Here is a 13,216-nt window from a genome sequence, read left to right as displayed (position 1 = left end):
GAATAACCTAATAAACAAGAGAGATATAATTCTCATCTACACCTGGCATAACGATGGGGAATAATATTTAATTGCTTTTATTTCTTGCACTGTTTTGTGGTGGTGGCGGGAACTAAGAAGCATTTTTTTGAAAACAACAACAGTCATAGTTGTAAAAGCAACTAATAGCAGAACCTCTTTTTGCTAAAATGTTGTTGGTTATACACTGGGAGAAATTAAATCAGAGCCATTTTGCTTCATACAGTGGGCAGTATGTGTGTGCATTTAATATAGGCAGGAAATAAAAAGGATATAGATCAATTTACCCAGGGTTAAAAATAAATAAATCCTCTAGTCCTTTTTCTTGCTTCCAACCATTTCAAAAATGGTTGCAGCTGAGGTAAATTGTAAGATCCAGCAGCAGCCACAGCAGGAGGGGCTTCGTTCTTCACTAAAAAAAATAATTCTCATTGCTGGAGATGCCTCAGGAAGGGTCTCAATATAGCCACCTGTCTGCTAAAAGTTATATAAGTTATGTGGCTTCTACCAGACACACTGCCCTCCCAGCTTATGGATACTATTACTCTGTTGGGCCTTAATTGGTGGTTGGGCCCTATGCTGTTGAGAACCATTCAGAGGCAAACCGTGGACCCATTGCCCCCTTGACAAAGAACTGCATTGGTGCCCAACCCCGAAAAAATCACTTTACCACAATAGTCACGTTAGAAATGACATTTTATGCATGCTTCTCCCGCATTTGATCTTGCCACAACAGAAGCCATTCATCACCACACCCTTATATGTCATTTCTGGGGTGTTTTTTGTGTCCCCCCTGAGCCTGGGCCCCCAGCAGGGGCTGGTTCGCCAACCCCTAGGTACTCCTCTGGAGCTAACATGGTATAAATTCATGGAAAAGGTCATCATAACTGACTGATAAGGTGGAACATCAGGTTACAAGGAAAATTGAGGCGCTACCTAAAATGGCAGCCTTAGGTTGAAGGCCCTCTGAATAACGTCTAGTTCAGGAATGGGAACCTGTGACCCAGATGTGGTAGGACCAGGGCTTTTTTTCAGTCAGAATTTTCCAGAACTCAGTTCCGGCAGCTCTCAGGTGGGCGCCATTGCCATTCTAAGAGAATGAGGAAGGTGTCCGTGGTGAATTCCAGCACCTCTTTTTCTAGAAAAAATAGCACTGGGTAAAACTACTACTCCCAATGTCCTATTGGCTGTGCTGGCTGGGGTTGATAGAAGTTGGAGTATAGCAATATATGGAGGACCACAAGTTCCTGGTCTAGTTCAACATATCCCTTCCCCGCTTCCCTGATGTTATTATGATAACCATTTCCCTGTCTTTACAAATGACATCCTATGTGGAGTAAAGTTTCACCTCACATAACAAGAAGGAGGTAGAGGATCTGACATAAGTCTTGCCACTAGTGGAAGATGGGAAATAGGCACTGCAGCTACACAAGGGAAACCGAACTAGAAGTTAATTCAAAAAGAGTCTTGTGGCACCTCAACGACTAGCAAATTAATAATGGCACAAGCTTTCAGGGACTGGAGTCCTACGTCATCAGTGTATGAAGTGTATACTTAACCTGTAGGTAAAAAACACAATGGATGGGGAGAAGGGGTTGTAAGCAGTGAGATCAGTCAATGGTGATGATGATCATTAATTTATTAACTTCCTTCTAAACAACCAGCTCAAACTGTTTACACACAAGACTATTAAAACAGATGGAAATCAATTGTACAAAGTGCAGGCAGAGACAGTTTCAGTGGACCTTAAATGTTTGTAAAAGAAGGGCTGTGACCCTTAACAACAGTAGCAGTCCAGACCTTGACAAGGGGCTGCCATTTTGGTATGCCATCTCCAACTCCTCAAAAGATTCCATCAACGGTGTTTCCAAAAAATTTTACACATCACTTGGGAAGACAGGCGAACTAATACCAGTGTACTTGAAGAAGCAAAGATCACCAGTGTTGAAGCAATGATTCTTCAACATCAACTTCGTTGGACTGGTCATGTTGTGCAGATGCCTGATTATCGTCTTCCAAAGCAACTACTCTATTCCAAACTTAAAAATGGAAATCGTAATGCTGGTGGTCAACAAAAGAGGTTTAAAGACTCTCTCAAGGCAAATTTTAAAATGGGAAACACTTGCCTGTGTGTGCTCCAGTTGGAGAACAACCTTTACCAAAGGTGTCATGGGCTTTGAAGACACTCAAACTCAGGACACAACGGAGAAATGTGCTAAGAGGAAAGCACGCTTGGCAAATCCACACAGTGATCAACTCCTGCCCAGAAACCAATGTCCCCATTGTGGAAGGATGTGTGGATCCAGAATTGGCCTCCACAGTCACTTACGGACTCATTGTTAAAACCGTGTTTATGGAAGACAATCTTACTCAGCTACGAGAAGAAGACTTTGCGTACTCTCACTCTGAGGTGTTTGTTTGCATTGGCCAATGGTGCTTATCTCTGTTATTAGACTTTGGGCCATAGCCTTGTTAGCGTGAAGTAACATTTCTCTTTGGCCAATACCTCAGCAGGTGCTGCTTTGTACAATGTCTTGTGCCCAGAGACAAATGTTGGAATGCTGGTAGTAGCCAGAGGAGGGAATATTAGGAAGAGTCCTAGATCATTGCACGATGTCCGAATTGCCCAGGCAGATCCAGTATTGCCTCCCTCTGACTTGGTCAAAGCCTGGCTCTGCCTGAATCGTTCTGATTTGCTTTGGGCTTTGACTTGATCGGTTGTTGCACAGCCCTGGTGAAAACTCCAGAAGACTGCAGCGACCACAGAGTCAGCAGGACATCTCTCTCTCCCCCCCTCCCCCCGTTCACTGACTGGTACTGCATATCAATATGTTTCGTTGAGCAGAAATATGAGTTGCAGGGCTGGCCCAGCCATTTGGCAGAGGGAAGCTACCTCCTCCTTGGAAGGCGCTCTCATGAACGTCCTGCCACCTCCATCAGTTGCTGAGAAGTACTGCTGCCATCAGTCCAATTTCCAGTGAGACCTCATGAGAACTTGTGGAGTGCGCAAGATTTCACTATCAATTGGCACTGATGACGGCACTCTGCCTGTGGTTTTGCCTCAAGTGGCAATGGGTTAAATACAAACTTAGTGATGCTTAGATCATAGAATTGTTGGAAGGGACCTCAAGGGTCATCTAGTCCAATGCCCTGCAATGCAGGAATCTTTTGCCCAACGTGGGGCTCAAACCCATGCCCCTGAGGTGAAGAGTCTCATGCTGTATCAACTGAGCTATAGCTGAATGTGTGAAATGACTTAAGTAAGTCCTGATGACTCACATATGCCCCCTAGATTGCATCGGGCTTAGTCTAAGCATCACTAAGTCAACATCCAACCCTGTGCTTCTACTTTGCTGTGTTTTTCCTGAAATTCAATTATTGTGTTTTTAATTTATTTTCAATATTAAACAGACTGCTTAATGAGTGTAAATACTTTCAAGTATCTTCATTATCACTTTTAATCAACTTCTGTTAGCTCCTATCAGGTCTTCTTCGGAGGGGAGGATCTCACTGCTATTACATATAAATGTGCAGCCACATAATATTGGGGGCCCCATCCGTTTCAGAGAAGGCTGCTTTGGAAGTAGATGACTTCGAGAGAAGAAGCAATGGGGTGAGCATAAGGGCAGGGTGCTTAACGCTTTCCCAGCACCCCTCTATTTCCAGTCCTCCCTGCTGCTGTGTTCCTCCCAAGGGTTTTCAAACATGAGAGCTGCAAGGGCAGACATCTATTCAGAACCGCACTAAGGGTGGTGGCAAAGCAGCTATGTGGGAAATTGGAGCAGAGAAATGTGTTAGAGGGTTAAGAATCCTCTCAATTGTTTTGCCATTATAAATCAGTCTCCCTATTCTCTCTCTCTCTCTCTCTCTCTATCTATCTATCTATCTATCTCTTTCTCTGTGTGTGTGTGTGTTGATGGAAAGGAATTGGAGATTTTGTTTATATGTTTGCATGAAATGTGTTAAGTCAAGTGGGGCCATCAGTATCACGAGCCTAGCTGATGTGCATCAGGCAGGTGACTAAACAATTTGCTATTGCATTTTTGCTTTCTTGAAAAACAAGTTGAGGTTGCAGATCTCTGCACCCTTTACCTGGGAGTGTTGTTGTTGTTGTTTAGTTGTTTAGTCGTGTCCGACTCTTTGTGACCCCATGGACCAGAGCACGCCAGGCACTTCTGTCTTCCACTGCCTCCTGCAGTTTAGTCAAACTCATATCGGTAGCTTCAAGAACACTGTCCAACCATCTCGTCCTCTGTCGTCCCCTTCTTCTTGTGCCCTCCATCTTTCCCAACATCAGGGTCTTTTCTAGGGAGTCTTCTCTTCTCATGAGGTGGCCAAGGTATTGGAGTCTCAGCTTCAGGATCTGTCCTTCCAGTGAGCACTCAGGGCTGATTTCCTTAAGAATGGAGAGGTTTGATCTTCTTGCAGTCCATGGGACTCTCAAGAGTCTCCTCCTGGGAGTAAGCATCATTAAATGCAGTGGGACTGAGTAAATGTGAAAAATATTGCTCTGTAAGTTTTACAGTATTTATCTACCCAAGTCCCCTCATGTAGAGATTCTAATGTTATAGGATAAAATGTTACAGTATAAAATGTATAAATATTTGTAGCCATGTACAGGATTTGTTTGGGGAAACGTCTCTAATATTAAAACCATTTCAGTGGTTAGACCTGGTAGGTAAAGGTAAAGGTACCCCTGCCCGTACGGGCCAGTTGTGTCCAACTCTAGGGTTGTGCGCCCATCTCACTTAAGAGGCCGGGGGGCCAGCACTGTCCGGAGACACTTCCGGGTCACGTGGCCAGCGTGACGAAGCTGCTCTGGCAAGCCAGCACCAGTGCAGTACACGGAAACGCTGTTTATCTTCCCGCTATAAAGCAGTACCTATTTATCTACTTGCACTTAGGGGTGCTTTCGAACTGCTAGGTGGGCAGGAGCTGGGACCGAAAGACAGGAGCTCACCCCGCCGCGGGGATTCGAACCATACGATCGGCAAGTCCTAGGCGCTGAGGTTTTACCCACAGCGCCACCCGCATCCCTAGACCTGGTAGACCATGGTTCAAATCCCTATTCAGCCATAGAAGTCACTGGGTGACCTTGGGCAAGCCATTTTCTCTCAGTCTAATCTACATCACGCAATTTGTTGTGAGGACAAAATGATCGGGGAGAACCATGTACACTGCCTTGAGCTCCTTGTGGGATGTTGTAAAGACATTCTGAAAAATTGACCAATGTAAAAATGTCCTATTCTTCCTCTCTGAAGCATACAGTGAAGGCATAGAAAAAGTGTGCCGTTTCCTGACTGACTTTTTTTTTTGAAAATCTTCATTGCAAAATTCTTCTCCTCACCTCCTCCCACCTCTAGAAAAACAAAGTAATACTCAACTTTTCTGTTAATTTTGCTTTTAGAAATAACATCGGGAACTTCCAGATGTTCTATTGATTGATCATTCCTCCTGATTCGTTTCCAGCGAGATTAGATGATGCTACTTAATGAGCATTCATTCTGACTTGTTTGTGGGGAGGTTAGATGATGTTGCTTCGAAGCCGGTGTTATCCCACACTTTCTAATGTGCTTTCCCACCACTTTCCTTATCGCAAGAAGTCAGAGCTCTTGGGGAAGTGGGTTTGCTGCGCAAGGCCTTCCCCAATCAGCCAAATTTGTGCAACCCAAATTTGCCGGTCTGTGGTTGAATCTTGCCTGGAAAAAGCAAAAAGTCTGGATGTGTTCACCAAGTCTTCTAGAGAACAAGGCATCCTTATTGAAATGGTGCCATCTCAACTGAGCTTTCCATGTGCTTTATCACAGATTTTATCAGACCAGCCTTTTTCTGGACCCTGTCAATATTGCATGTGCTCATTCACAAGTAGGGATGGGCAAATTTGTCAATTTCCATTTCTCATTTTCCCAATCTTAAATCCAGTTCTCTGCATTTCTGCACCAATTTGCTTTTTAAAAAAAAAGAACCTCAAGATAATGTGTCAGCATTTTAGTGCAAGGTTCTACTAATAAACAGTATACAGTTTTGACTAAGATACATCAGTTTGCAAAGCAAGTTCCCCCTACTATAATGCATTTTTATATTTTTCACTAATATATACACTTGGATCCTCACTTTATCTTCGTTTTTGCATTTTTGTACACATTGCTTAGCTAGAGAACTGCATTGAAAAATCTGGAGAAGCATGAATTTCAAATGTTAGCTGTTCACATACTGTCTTCAAATGTGAAAATTCGATAGTTTCACCTTTAAATGCGGAATAAATCAAATTTCTCTAGTCACTAGTCTTGTTCCGTCCCATTTCTGCATTCATCTCTGAATTCTTTAAAAATGAAATAAATAAATAAGTAAATAAAATGAACAAAAAACTTATTTAAATATATATATTTATGCAAATTATGCATTCAAATATGCATTTTCTCACAAACTGCTACTGAAATACTTATTTAATTGCAAACACACACATTTCCAAAGGCAACATATCCTAAAAATACACATTTGTGCTCATTCTGGTACTTTTTAAAAATATGAAAAGCAGTATCACAAAATGCAGAGAGGTGCAACATTCCAAGGTTCATTATGTTCCAATCTACGTGTTGGTCCAAGGAGGTGCAAATTAGGTTGGTTGCTTAAAAATGCAGCCCGAAGAAAATGGTCCTCTGTACCTTGGGATAAATAATCACATTGCTGCCTCTGTTTATGTGCAGAGAAACAGAACCTATCAGATTCACTGGATGCCCCCTTCAAGAAAAGGACACTTAAGGTCATTCGGAATAAGACAACTGGGCATTCCTTCACAAAGCCTACATCGCATTGTCATGTTGGAAGGCAAAGCATTGTTTGCCCTGTATCATGGTTACCCCAGCTGATTATTTCATTCAAAGCCAGGGTATTTGAGTGGCAAAATGAGGACCTGGAATATTACTCTGACATGGTGCATGCCTCTAATTTACTGGGATGTGTGTGTGTGGGGGGGGTAAAAGCTGAGTACTAAGGAAGAAGAGAGAAGCTTCTCCCACCCTCCTCCACCCCCACCCCGCCGTCCCTGTTAATCCTCTGCTGGAAACGACAACAATCAATTCCCCTTCGGCAGCTGTTTTGTTCTTCAAATACACAATCATTTTTTCAAAGTGATGAAGAAGGGAAGAACGCATTAGTTTTTCAACCAGATCAGTTTAAGGGAATAAAGCAAGTTCTGTGATGCAAAGACAACATGGCAGAATGCCGTTTACCCAAACACCTCCAGATTTCCTATTCCTCCCCCCCCCCCACCCTCTGCTTTTAGTGTTCTTCTTTCTTTTCTTTTTCCTCCTTAGAAAAGGGGTTAAAATTAGTAGGCACATTTCATATTAGTGTATTTTATGCAATAAAGCATAAATTATTTAAAATAACACGACCTTTTATCTTGCACCTTTTGAAGGAAGCAAATTAAAAATGTAAATTGGGAGCTAATTAATATGCAAATGTATTCATTCGCAGTTAACAATTAGCAATTAAACCTGCAGTGTCTACAAAGAGCACGGACAAAATTAGTAACTTAATTTATCATTAAAAAATGAAAACGTACACAAAATTTTAATTGACTTTCAAAATATTTCCCCTGCTTTTCCCTTTCATTTTTTAATAAAAAATAATTATAATCACAGCTATATGGATGAAACTCCACATACCTACAGATTTCTGAGGAAGTTCTTAGGGAGGGATGATGCAAGGAAAAGTTTCCCTTAAAAGATGACACTGAAGAGGATTTTTTTTGGGGGGGAGGGAGACAGCGAAGAGTGTTTGCTGGTTGTTAATTTGTGGTGTGGAGTGAGGGATGTATAGATTTTGGGTGTGTGTTACTATCCATTTGTAGTCTACATGTGCATTAAATATGCCCCAGCAGTATTCTTTGCTTGTGGTTTAGTGCTTGATCATGCTTCAATTAACGAAAAAAATCAAACACATCCAAAATGAACAGAAAATGAAGAACTGCAGGACCTTAACAAGACTGCAGCCGCATGCTCATTTACTCAGAAGTCAGCCCAACTGAACATGGTGAGACTTACTCCTGAGGAGGCAAGCATGAGATCAGGCTGAACCCTATACTTTATATGTAGAGATTTTTTTGCGTTACGTTCAGCTGTGAGTTTAGTGTAATGGCATTTGGCTTCTATTTTCTGTTTGTTAATCACTACCCCCGTTTCTCCACAAGGCTTTCTTCGGGGCAGCACTCTGAGGACTGCAGTGAGAATAATTTAAGTATGTTTGTGTGCGCACTGCCCCCGTCTGACCACACACACATACAGATTAAATTAGTCACCCGTGTACTCTCCCACAGAAAGCCACAGGCAAATCAATGGGCTGATCAATGGACAATGATTTGAGAATTGGCCCCCTTTCCAATACATTGCAATTCAGACCTGGGCAAATACAGCAACATTAAGAATCACATTTAATACCACCCCCTAAACACATCCCAATAATTCACATGCCAATTCATACACACCCTAAACACATCCCAATAATTCACACATCCCAATAATTCACACATCCCAATAATTCACACATCCCAATAATTCTGCTAGGTTTCTGTGAAAAAAATCTTTTGACTGGATTTTATTTCCAAAATGCCCACAGAAACTGGGTTTGTGAGGAGGACTCCCTTGACACCAATGAAACCAACCTAAGAGAAGGCAAAGAGGCATTCTTGCTGCAATAAAACAGCAAGTATTCTAACAGCAACACATATGACTCAGCTCCATTCAGAATACTGTGTGTAGTTCTGATCATTGTATCTAGAAAGAAAGAAAGAAAGAAAGAAAGGAAGGAAGGAAGGAAGGAAGGAAGGAAGGAAGGAAGGAAGGAAGGAAAGTATCATGTCCCTCGAGAAGATGCGGGGGGGGGGGAGGTAACTTAAATGGTTAGGGGGTTGGAGCACCTCCCGCTTGAAGAACACCTGAAGTAGCTGGTACTTTTTGGCTCAGGGAAAAGTAATCATATGCAGCTTGGTCCTTTCTGTGCATGTCTGAAGCAAGTCACAGTACAATTTGCGGGTCTTCCAGCCAAATACCAGGTGGTCCTTTACCATGCAGATATCCTAAAGTGTTAACCGGACTCACCGCACGAGTGCCTGATTGTGCAAAGGCACAAATCCTCCATCTGCAAAAAGGGGACCTTGATATGACTGGGTGCTCACACTGCAGACCTGGTTCACGCTGGGGGCTCTCTGCATAGGGGACGAGAGGGTCACAGAGGACAGCCATGATCTTGTAGCACCACCTCTGACTGAGCGAGTGCAGGCCTAAGGGCAAAAGCAAGAACTTGGCACAAGGTGTACAATTTGATTAATGGAATTCATCCAGAATGTGCTGACGGTTGCTATCTGGTGTGGCCACATGTCCTACTGCACAGAGGGCAGTCCTCTATCTGAAGGGCTATCGGGGACACTAGAACCACCAGAAGGGACAGCAGGGGTCTTGGGGTTTTCAGCACCCGGACAGCAGGCGCACAGGTCAGCTGGTCATACTATGGTGAGATGCATTGCATTTCTATTGAAATTACAGTATTTCTAACTTTATGTCTCTGCAAGTAAATTAGCGTATACGATTGTTGTCCTCTTTTTTGGGCAATGCATTTCTGTGGCGTTTGCCCTCCTAGGTGTGTGACATCATACTGGGTTCATAAGGAAAGGGTTAACTAATTGTAAAATGACTAACCTACAGGAACCCAAGGGGAGGAGTTAGAGTTAGGGTGGTTGAGAAGACAGTCTGGAGTTAGAAGAGACAGAGAGGATAAGTCTGTGGGTTGGGCTAGTTAATGTTTCTAAAATAAACTTGTTTATTTGGTTCACTTTTACCAACTGTCTGGACTCAGTGTTTTACCTGAGAGTAACGGGTTGGTGGCAGTGGGGAAATGAGCACAGTGGTGGCACAGGGATCAATAGACTGTTAAACGTCCGGGGACCCTGTGTGATCGCCACAATTTCCTTTTTTAAAAAAACTTTTTTGTGATGCTTATTGCTACCTAGCATAGAAGGAGTCCAGCATTGCATAGGGTTGGGCTAAATGACCCTTGTGGTCCCTTCCAACTCTATAAATCTACGAAACTATAAACCCAATAAATGTATGGCAGATAGGCCTCTCTCTCTTAAAAAGCTGCTGCTTTTTCAGAACAAAACTTTCCTGTTGGTCCCAGATTTCCCCACATCTTTCTAAATTTGTGCCGGTTCTTCTTCACACACACCCCGACCACCGTGTTTTAATTGCTTATCTATATATAGAAATTAATCGTTGAAAAAAGAAGGGTTTTTGTAACATGGTTGTTGGGTTCCACCAGGTGGCAATGAGCAGTTTAATTGGTTTGAACGTCAGGATGTGGGTCAAAAGTGCTGAGACGAGACAATGTTGACGACTCACTAATGGGCATCGGTAGGAATGAATTATAATGCAGACGTAGAGTGTGCAGAAGGTCCCAGGTTCATTAATGTGCATCTCCAATTAAGTGGTCAGATAGTGGGAAAGACCTCTGCCAGAGAAATTCCCCACCAATACTGGGCTAGCTGAAGATAGGAAGCTGCCTTTATACAGAGTTAGACCACTGGTCTATCTAGGTCAACAACTTTCCAGCATTTCAGACAGGAGACACTCCCAGTCCTGATGGAGATGCTGGAGATTGAATCTAGATACTTTGATTGAAAGCAGATATTTTGGCACTGTGCTAAGGCCCAGATTGGTCGGGAAGTATACAGGAAGTCTAAGGCAGCTTCCTCTGTTAGGTATGAATAATGAGAACTGAATTTGCTTTGAGGAGAGCAGAGATCGTTCCAGCATGACTGTAGCTTAAGTGGACGAAGGATCTGATTCCAGGGTCTGTAAACAATCAGACTGGAGGAACTGGCACACTCAGGACTAGGTTAAAAACAAAACAAGACAGATCAACTGCAAGGACAAGGCATTGAAAGTGGATCCAAGGACATAAATCAAGATGAGCAGGTTGCAGTAAAACAAAAACAGGTATTCAATGCAGGCTGTAGGTTTCACAAAGGCTCGGAGGGAGTACAGGGTAAGAAAAAGCAGCAGATTTCTGGGTACAGGTGTGTCTACCTGGGAAGCAAAGGTTTTAATGATCCACAGCCAGGTTGCTCTGCAATGGAATTTTGCAGACTTGACAGCCAATAGCCTCTTCCTGCTTCCCATTGTTGAAGACAACGGGACGGCTGGAGTCAATGAGGCCCAGAACCAAACAATCCCTTCAGTTCAGGTATGTTAAGCAGAGCTAGTGACTGGTGAGGACCTGACAGTGACCCTGGAGCTGCAAGGCTGGAAATACAAATTTATAGAGTTGGTGGTACATAGCTGCTGGGACCTCATGAAGCCTAGAAGATTTTCTGGAAGCACCTTTCCATTTTATCTCAGTTGCAATGTGACTCTTGCACAGGGTTTGCTGGTAATGGTTTCCCTGTGCAAACTCCATACCTTGCTGCTACCCATCGTACAAACGCCTCCCTTGTGGCTTTCCGCAACTGAGTGAATAGGCATCACCCCCATTTTTTATGGGGAAGTGAAGAAGTTGTCAGGGGTGTGGACCATAGGCTGAAACATCATTCCTGCAGGGCTGAAAACTTTCCTGGTGCATTCAGTGAGATGACACTTGATACAGAGTAGCTGTGTTTCCAGAGAGCACACTGCTCTGCCATCACATGGAAGGTGATTTGGACAACGCAGGCCACCAGTGACCATATTAAGCTGCTTTATACTGACTTTAAACATTCCTCTTTTTCCAGGCCTTTGGTTAATTAAACAGTCTGTGGCCTTTTAAACTGGGCGGAAGCGTGTGTGTGTGTGTGTTTCTTTGTTTGTTTCTATGTTATGTATTTTTGTGTTTTTATATTGTAAACCGTTTGTGAGCAGTATAGAAAATATAATAATAATAATAATAATCAGGCTGTCACCTGTATTCTTGATCCTGTATGCAAGATTGTATATAAAAATGTATGTACAGTGGTACCTTGGGTTAAGAACTTAATTTGTTCTGGAGGTCCGTTCTTAACCTGAAACTGTTCTTACCCTGAAGCACCACTTTAGCTAATGGGGCCTCCTGCTGCCGCCGCGCCGCCGTAGCGTTCTCATCCTGAAGCAAACCCAAGGTACTATTTCTGGGTTAGCAGAGTCTGTAACCTAAAGCATCTGTAACCTGAAGCGTCTGTAATCCGAGGTACCACTGTATTACAATAAATTTGCAATGAGATGTAGGTGAATTTTCATTATAACTTAAAAATCACAAACTGATGTAGAAATGTGGAGAACTGAAGATTGGATTTTATTTTTTAAAAAACTGAGAGAAACCAAAATGGAACAGATTGACCCATCCCTAATTTAGACTTTATACCAACTGAAGACTTGTAGCATGGGAAGTAATTTCTCTTTCCTTATTGAACTGAACAGATCGCTGAACTTTTAGAGTCAGATTTGTTCTTTTCATTATTATTATTATTATTATTATTATTATTATTATTATTATCATTATCTCTTTCGAAGAAAATGGGAAAGCTGTGTTGGGAAACGATATATGTTGCAAGGCATTTTTAATTGTGTCACTGTGTTTTTGACCTGTATTTTGTATTCAGGAATAAAAAAAGGAAGTTTAAAGAAATACATGTTTGGATACAGGTCCCACATATATAGAAACATGTGTCTACAGGACAGGACAGCATCTTAGATAATCACTAATCATTGAGTTGTTTACATTTTTCCATTGAATAAAAACACACAACCCTAAAGAGAAAGTATGTTTTGGCTGAAGATATGTTAACTTGCTGTCACTTCCCTTGTGGAACATACATCTTACCTATTAGAACTGATTCAGCAAATCTTAGGTAATTCATTGTATGGTTTCTAATTGATTGATTAATTGATGTGTGGCTCCCTCGTGCAAAGAGAAGAAAGATCCACTCGGTTCAATCCTGCACATGGGAGTAAGTCCCATTTGGTGGGTCTTAGTTATGAAGAGAGGTTTGAACTGTAAATAGGATACATTCTATTAATAACTTATTAATAAAACAATATTTTAGAAGGAAAAGGCCTTATTTCTTTGGGTGGTGCCTTCACATCGCTGGAAGGGTTTGCGATCAATCTACTAAATGAAGAAGAGGTAAAATACTGCAGTCCTCCCACAACCTCCTACCTTTTTCGGGAAAGTCCTTCAATTCTCTGAAACT

The sequence above is a fragment of the Podarcis liolepis genome, assembly GCF_965112155.1.
Source record: "Podarcis liolepis genome assembly, chromosome: 1".
NCBI lineage: Eukaryota > Metazoa > Chordata > Lepidosauria > Squamata > Lacertidae > Podarcis > Podarcis liolepis.
This window is presented reverse-complemented; position numbering follows the sequence as displayed.